The sequence below is a fragment of the Corapipo altera genome, unplaced genomic scaffold (genome assembly GCF_003945725.1).
Source record: "Corapipo altera isolate COAL_440 unplaced genomic scaffold, ASM394572v1 61504, whole genome shotgun sequence".
In the NCBI taxonomy this organism is placed as follows: Eukaryota; Metazoa; Chordata; class Aves; order Passeriformes; family Pipridae; genus Corapipo; species Corapipo altera.
The window spans coordinates 151747-160324 of record NW_020885087.1 but is presented as its reverse complement, the minus strand read 5'-3'; positions in this window follow the sequence as shown (position 1 = coordinate 160324).

Below are 8578 nucleotides of genomic sequence, written 5' to 3'. Positions count from 1 at the left end.
AATAACAAGCACCAGACTTCCATTAACAAGGAGATACATTTTCTCATAAGTACAACACCACTGTGAAATTCCCTGCCCTAGGGAACATTGGGGTTCTGTGATAAGTGAGAAAAGGCCATAGAAGGTTCATGCAGAGTGTGTTTCTCAGAAGCTGTTCAGCGTGGCTGGGAAAAGGCAACTCCTGGCTTCAGATGGCTTTACCCACTGCTTTACAGAAGCTGCGATGGTGTCCAGGCAAAGGGTCGCTCTGTGCTTTCTTGGCTCTGTTGTTTTTCACTACAGCATTGATGCCACTTTCTTATCCGTCCTTGGTCTTAGTGTAGGACTTCTTATGCAAATCCAGGTTCACATACATTCCTAGATGACACTAGATAAAAAACATCTTAAAAACATAAATAGATAAACAGGATTCCACAATCACATGAAAATTCTATGGACCTTTCATCAAACTGCTTTTAGGAGAAATTCTTCGATAAGTTGCAGTAGTCAGAGAGACACAGATGTTTACAAATTGTTGCTGGAACAAGATATGTGCAAGTATAAAAATTGCAAACTTTAAAGCAATTCATGTACTAAAAACAAAAGCAATAACAGCTTTTAATTTTTAGCAATTAAACTAACAATAAACAAAGTTTAAAATAATATAAAATAGAAAGTAACAAAATAAACACAATAATTACAATATATGCATATGTTTCTGTACCACCTTTAGTGCAAGTTGATTTTCAGTTGTGTCAGAAGGTTTTTATCTACTCACTCTTGGTCTGGTGTATTTCATTTGCAGTTAAGACATTTGTCTACTTCCGCATAAAAGTTGTTCCCATAGTTCTCATCTTGAATTTTGGTGGTACAGCCTCCAGGTTTGCTTGCTGGAACAAACTGTGAACAGTTAACTTCTGACACATTATTAGTCTATATTTAGAATAAAACAGTATTCTCCCCTTACTGAGTTAGGGTAGAAATATTTCTTCACAGGTTATGAGCCTGTGACAGTTTTAGAAGACAGTGGATGCAAGGGTCAATAGGCAGTTTCTATTTTTCCAGTTTCTCTTGTTGGGGACAAATCAGTTTCTTTCCCTTTAGACTTAGACAATCCCTTCTCCAGTGTCCCTTCCCGTTGTTGCAAAAAGTATCTTTCCTGGTTTTCGTCTGCTTCTGGGCTCTGTTGCTATAGCAACGACTGCGAGCCAGAAACCCAAGTTGGCAGGGCCATGCCAACTCGGGAGGTAGGGCAGGCCCGGGGGCGGACTGGGGCAGGACCATTTGTGTCCGCGTTGCCTCCTCTCCCTCCGAAATAGAGAGTCGAAGCTGTCCGACTCAGCCGGCAGCCCCGCCCACAACAGGCCTGGGGGTCCGAAACAGGGCTTCCCAAAACCATGGGGGAAAAACGTGAATGCTAGGGGGGGAGTAGGGGCGACCGAGCTGCCCTCGGTAATCAAAGCAACCGTTTTGCTGCTCACTTCAAAACCAGAGAGTTCCTCTGGAGGGTCTGTCACCCCCCTTTTCAGAACACAAGCGGCGGCAGCACCGGCAGGGGCAGCTTCTTCACTTCCCGCAGGGTCAGCGGTGGTTCCGCTCGTCCTAACTGCTGCCTCATCACTGCTCACCGCAGTCCAAGTGACGGTCCCACCTGCAGTAGGCATCTTGCCTACAGATGCGGAGAGATCCAGCGTGAGGGGACCAGTGGCGGTGAACCCCGTCGGTCCTGCGGCAGTGCTGTTTGTAACCACCGCAGGCACCATCCCTGTCGCCACGACCGGGGCCGTACCTCTCTTGGTCTGCTGCTCCCCAGTGCTCTCGACCACTTCGTCGACCGTGCCCGCCGTGGCCACTGGCGACCCGGCTCTTTGCGGTCCTGTGGCAACAGTGTCGGCAGGGGCAGCCCCTCTCGCCATAGGTATTTCTCCCCCTGCTGCTGGACAACCAGGGGCAGTGAAGTCAGCGCCCGCGGGAGGGCCAACAACCGAGGGGGAGTGCTCCCGCTTCTGCTGCAGCTGCTCCTCGGCCACGCTGCTCTCACTCACAAGTGCCTCCAGGATTTCCAGGACTCACAGGATCCTGAACTGCAGCTGTACGCGGGCAGCAGGGAAATCAGGTCCCGGCCCAGCACAGTCGAGATGTCGTAGACATCATCGACTGTCAGTTGAAACAGACTCTTATCCAGAGCCCTCTCTGGGCTACCATTTATATCCTTCATTCTTGAGGATTTAGAAAAGCCAGAAAAACCTGCAGTTAAAACTTCCCGCACACTAAAAATGACTTCAGGCAGGCTTTACCGAAGCCGTGCTGGGGGGGGTGTCCTCCACTCACTCCCCTTTAACTGTCCATGTAGATCAACAGACAAAGAAAAATTTTTCACTGCGAGACTCCTTAGGAATCTTAAACTTTGAATCCACACAACCCATGATTACAAAACACAAACAAAACACAACCACACACTGGGATTCGAACTTGTTACCCAAGGGTTACAACACTGTTATTGTAACCTCTCAGCTATTTATCTACTAACAAACCAAATCCGGCTCCAGAGCCTCACCCGGCTCCTCACAGTCAGAGCACACCAGAAGGCGTCCCCTCCAACCGAAACAAACGAAACAGCCCTGGGCTGAACCTGCTCTGATCTGGACTGGCGAAAAACCCTTTCACCGACTGAAAAGTGACTCCCGCGACTATCTGGGCCCAAGTCTCAAGTTAACTTTCCAGTCTCCCGTGTTCCCTATCTCCCGGAAACACAAAACTTTCCCGCAGCTGCTAACTAAACCAGGTACCTTTTTCCTTATTCACTCTTTCCTTAACTCACCTCTGTGCTCCTTGCCGTGTTCTGTGGAGGTGGGGCTTCCCTAGATCACTGTGGGAATTCTCCACAAATGCCGGTTGATGAAGAATTCCTGCAGGATGAAAGCTTCCAATCTGGAGTAACCTCAGGTCTCTGATTTCCCCAGCATACGGGACACCAGCTGATGCCGTGGGATGTGGGTGCTAAAAAATCTCTGGAGCAATTAATTAGGGGTGAGATAAGGAAAGGGTTTATTATGCCAAGGCAAAAGATGCTACGACGTGCGCGCCCGCTGTGTCCAAGATGCTGCATTTTATAATACCATCCATCCAATCCCAAATGTGTCCACCCTGTGGTCTTTACTCTGGACCGCCCCGGGTCCACTCCCTGAGAAATGGGGCTGGGGGCCTTTGGGACCACCTCTTCATCCAATCTTCATCTTTTTCAGAGCACAAAGGGTACATATTCACCCAACTCTTGACTGTGTTCTGCGGTTTAGGCCAAGATACAAGCATTCTCCAAACAATCTAGGCCTTGCCTTGACAAAAGACTAAACATTTCTACTGGATTCGGGGGTAGGAGTGATATGGGGTGCAAAGAATGGGGTAAGAAGGTTAAGGAATGTGTAAACTATTTGTACTACAGGGAGAGGGATGTGAGGGTTGCTGCTTCTAAAATCTACTTAAAAAACTTACAAGGCTTACAAATATTAGAAAAATAAAAAATCATTCGGGGCTTAAGGCATCACAGACCACAACAGGGTACTGCAGGCCCTGTACCTTCAGCGATCTAACAGTGCCCCCTGCAGGTCACGATTAGGACTGCGCTAAAGGAAAGAGAAGTATTCATTCAAATCCTTTTTTTTCTAGGACTACTGTCTAGATTTTTTGTGTTCTGTTACTGTTTTTACCAACATACATATATCTTTTAATAAAGGCTTGTTATTTCTTCTGGGTTTTTTTCACACTTCCTTGATTAAAACCCCTTAATTTTGAATTTACAATTGCTGAGAGAGAGGAGTTCGGTCTATCTTATAACTCATCCTCTTTAGCAAACATTCCAGTCTTCTCAGACTGAGACATTTTGGCGTCCAACGTGGGACCTGGAAAGAGGAAAGGTGGAAAAAAGAATAACTACCCTTTGTGTGAGTTAAACGCGTTTTGAACCCCTTGTGTGATTGACATGCGTTTTGAACCTGTAGGCACCATGATGTTAGGGGTTGTTGCTTTCCTCTGGCATATAACCATGCCAAGATCTCTGTCCCACCTGTCAATGTGTTTCAGTTCAGAGACTAGTACTCTCATTGCGATAAGTACCTTTGAAATTGTGCATTGGGTATATGACATGGCAAACTCAGCACCTGTGATTTTCATCCGGATATGTCCTCAAGGATGCTCTATTGTTCTAGTCTAAGCTGTTTCCTCTGGGGTTTTAAGGATAATAGCACCCATTCCTATAGAGAAACACAAGGGAATGTATTCACCCAACCCTTTATTCAGTTTCCTTTTGGACACAATACAATGGCCTCTGGGAAGTTTAAATCCTTTTTAGATGTCAGAGACATTTCAATTGTTGGGCTTTTCATCCTAGTTTGTGCCATTATAGTATACCTAATAGATGTAACCAAGGCCAAGAATTACCAAGAAGGCATCCAGGACCCTGCCCCAGGGATAGAAAACCTTGAGTGGCATGGATTATGGGAGGACATGGGTAAATTCTTAGAAAGTTACTCCCATAGCATGGAAGCTCACCCTTGAACAACTCTTGAACCCTACAAAAATAATGAAAACCGTGAGGGAGAGAGGTTGTGATGGATCCATGGAGAGACAGTCAGCAGCTGCATGTGGGGTTTTGGCCATTGCCTACAGGAAGTTTCTCGGTATGGTCCAGGGGAAAGGAAAAGATGAAAACAAAATGCCTAATACCAAGGTGACTCAGCATAAGACCAAATCAAAGGGGCAGACCAAGCCAACGGATGTTGCCCCTATCCAAAAGAAGAAATATAAAACCAAATCAGTTCGCCCAGTTGACAATGATGGGGAGGCAGGATCCTCACAGGCAGCTACTCCAGAACCAGAAATCATTACTGAGTCTTTATGGTATAAGAACCTCCGGAACTTACAGACAGACGTTGTTCGTCGTCCCAATGAACCCGTTCTGGCCTGGATGATCCGAGTTTGGGACTCTACAGGTGATGCCGTAAACCTTGATGGCGGTGAAGCGAGGTTCTTGAGGTCTATTGCCCAGGATGTGGGTATTGAGGAGACATTTGTGAGGGAATCCAAGTCCCTGTCTCTCTGGGCATGGTTTTTGGATGGTATGAGGGAGAGGTTCATTTACAGAGATTCCTTGCAGGCAGATCATTGTACCACGGGCTGGAAGACCATAGAAGAAGGGATCCTACATCTGAGGGAAATGGTATTGCTGGAAGTATTGTTTGGAGGGAATGGGCAACCCACCAAGGATCCTGACAAAGTTAAGTGCACACCACAGATGTGGTGGAGTTTCACACATATGGGACCGTCCACACATAAAGGTTACCTGACATCATTGCATGCTGGGGAGAAGCAGGAGCCAGTGATGTCTATAATAAATAAAGTTGGTTGTAGAACAGTATGATCGAAGGACCACTACAGGCCCTCATCTCTACTGTAGAGACATTGATTAATGAGCTCAAGGAATCAACTACAGGGTTGAAAGAGAAGGTTGAGGGAAGCAATTTCCATATGGTCCCAGTGAGAACCAGGTGCCCTCCAACTAGAGAGAGCAGACAGACCTCACGAACTGAGTTGTGGTACTTCCTAGCTGACCATGGAGAAGACATGAGACGGTGGGACAGGAAACCTACCCGGGCCCTAGCAGTCTGAGTAGAAAAGAGAAAGAAAAGGGGAAGTCTGTGAAAGGGAGTGCTGTACCAGTATCCTGCGGGCAGGGATTTGACCTGCTAGAGGGTACCTCCCGTCGGTATTCACAAGAGGAAAATGGTGACTGGCAGGATGAAGACCAATGTTAGAGGGGACCTGCCTCTAACCAGGTAGAGGCACGGGACAACAGTGTCTATTGGACTGTGTGGATCAGATGGCCTGGCACGTCAGACCCACAGGAATATCAGGCTTTGGTTGATACTGGCGCTCAGTGTACGTTAATGCCCTCAGGACATGTGGGACCAGAAACTATTTCCATTTCTGTGGTGACTGGAGGGTCTCAAGAGTTGACCATGGTGGAAGCTGAGGTGAACTTGATCGGGAAAGACTGGCAGAAACACCCCATTGTGACTGGTCCAGATGCCCCATGTATCCTGAGCATTGACTATCTCAAGAACGGGTACTTCAGGGACCCCAAGGGCATAGATGGGCTTTTGGAATAGCTGCTGTGGAGATAGAGGAGGCTAAACAGTTGAACTCGTTGCCTGGTCTCTCGGAGAGCCCTTCGACTGTGGGGTTGCTGAAAGTTGAGGAACAGCAAGTGTCAATCGCCACCACAATAGTGCATCCATAAGATGATCCATGAGCTGGAGAGCCAAGGGGTGATCAACAAGACCCGTTCACCCTTCAACAGTCCCATCTGACCCGTGCTTAAGTCTAACGGAGAATGGAGACTGACTGTGGACTATAGTGACCTGAATGAAGCCACCCCACCACTGAGTCCTGCTGTTCCAGACATGTTGGAGCTCCAGTATGAACTGGAGTCCAAGACAGCGAAGTGGTATGCCACTATTGACATCACGAACACATTCTTCTCCATTCCCTTAGCAACAGAGTGTAGACCACAGTTCACTTTCACCTGGAGGGGCGTGCAGTACACTTGGAACCGACTGCCCCAGGGGTGGAATCACAGTCCCACCATCTGCCACGGACTGATCCAGGCCACATTAGAGAAGGGTGAGGCTCCAGAACACCTGCAGTACATTGAAGACATCATCATATGGGAGGACACAGCAGCAGAAGTTTTTGAGAAAGGAAAGAAAATCATCCAGATCCTCCTGGGAACCGGGTTTGCCATAAAGAAGAGTAAGGTCAAGGGACCTGCCCGAGACATCCAGTTCCTGGGGGTGAAATGGCAAGATGGGCGTCATCAGATCCCGACAGAAGTCATCGATAAGATCACAACCATGGCCCCACCGACCAGTAAGAAGGAAACGCAAGCTTTTCTGGGTGCCATAGGTTTCTGGAGGATGCATGTCCTGGAGTACAGTCAAATCGTAAGCCCTCTCTATCTGGTAACCTGCAAAAAGAATGATTTCCAGTGGGACCCTGAACAGCAACAGGCATTCGAACAGATTAAACAAGAGATTGCACACGCTGTAGCCCTTGGGCCAGTCAGGACGGGGACAGATGTGAAAAATGTACTCTATTCTGCAGCTGGGAATAAAGGTCTCTCCTGGAGCCTCTGGCAAAAGGTGCCTGGTGAGACTCGAGGCCACCCACTTGGGTTCTGGAGCCGAAGCTACAGGGGATCTGAAGCCAACTACACCCCAACAGAGAAGGAGATCCTAGCAGCTTATGGAGTACAAGCTGCCTCCGAGGTGATTGGCATAGAAGAACAGCTGCTCTTGGCACCTCGACTACCAGTGCTGAACTGGATGTTTAAGGGAAAGGCGACCTCTGATGCTACATGGAGTAAGTGGATCGCTCTGCTCATGCAGCACGCCCATATTGGAAATCTGAATCACCCTGGGATCCTAGAAGTAATCACAAACTGGTTGGAAGGTGAGAGTTTTGGTCTAGCAGATGAAGAAGAGCAGGTGGTACGGGTTGAGGAAACCCCAGAATTCGATAAACTACCAAAAGAAGAAACACTCTGCACCCTTGTGGTGGGGGAAAAACAGTTTTCCCCTGAAGTTCTAAAATGGTAAATCCCCAGGGGGTGGTAACCCTTGAGGTTTGAGCTAATGAGTGCTTTTGAAAAATATAAACATATCACAAGCAAACTGGAAGAGAAGGTAGTTGTAGTTGTTGTAGGAGAAGTAGCCATGTTGTAGAGCCACGAGGAGAAAGGGCAGGACCTCCCCTGGGGGGCTCTGGACCCCCCAACCCGCAACTGGGGGGCTACAGGGACTTGGAACAGTGTAAGACTGGGTTAAGTACCTGTAGTTAGAAAACTGGGGGGATGTTTCTCCGTCAGCAGCAGCAGCAGTAAAAACAACACTGGCCGGAGAAAGTGGCAGAGAGCCAAGAGATAAGGGAGAAGCAGCAGAAACAAGCATGCAGCCGAGCAGGAAGACACAGAGTTGTCTGAGAGACGAGAACCAGCAACAGAGAGAGAACTAAACTCTACAGAGACAGAGTTTTGGGGTAAGAACTGAACCAAAAACCCCCAAACGTCTTGGAGACCCCTCCTAGAAGGGAGGGGTGAAGTGCAGCAGCACTGGAGAGAGGAACTGAGAAACTCAAACGTCCTGGAAGCTGGACCAGGACAGCCAAAGGAACGCAGAGGAGGGCTTTCGCCCCCCCCGCTGCCTTGAGACAGAGCATGGAACTCTGCAAAGGGGGTTTGAATCCCCTGAAGATATGGACCGTCACGAAGGCTTCTGCACTTCGTTGATATGACTGTGGTGAAGCGACCGTTGTATGGGTGAACGCAACCCACGGAAGAGAAGCTGTTGCATGAGAGAACCTGCTGCCCTGAAGACACTGCTGCACTGAGAGTGGAAAGGATCTTTTCCTTCTTCCTTCCTGGACTTTTATTTGGAGGGGAGAAGAGATTTGATCCATTGTAAATACTTTTATGTCATGGTAGACATAGTTAAGATTGTATATAATGTATTGTAGTATTTATTTTGTACAGTCATTGTAATATATA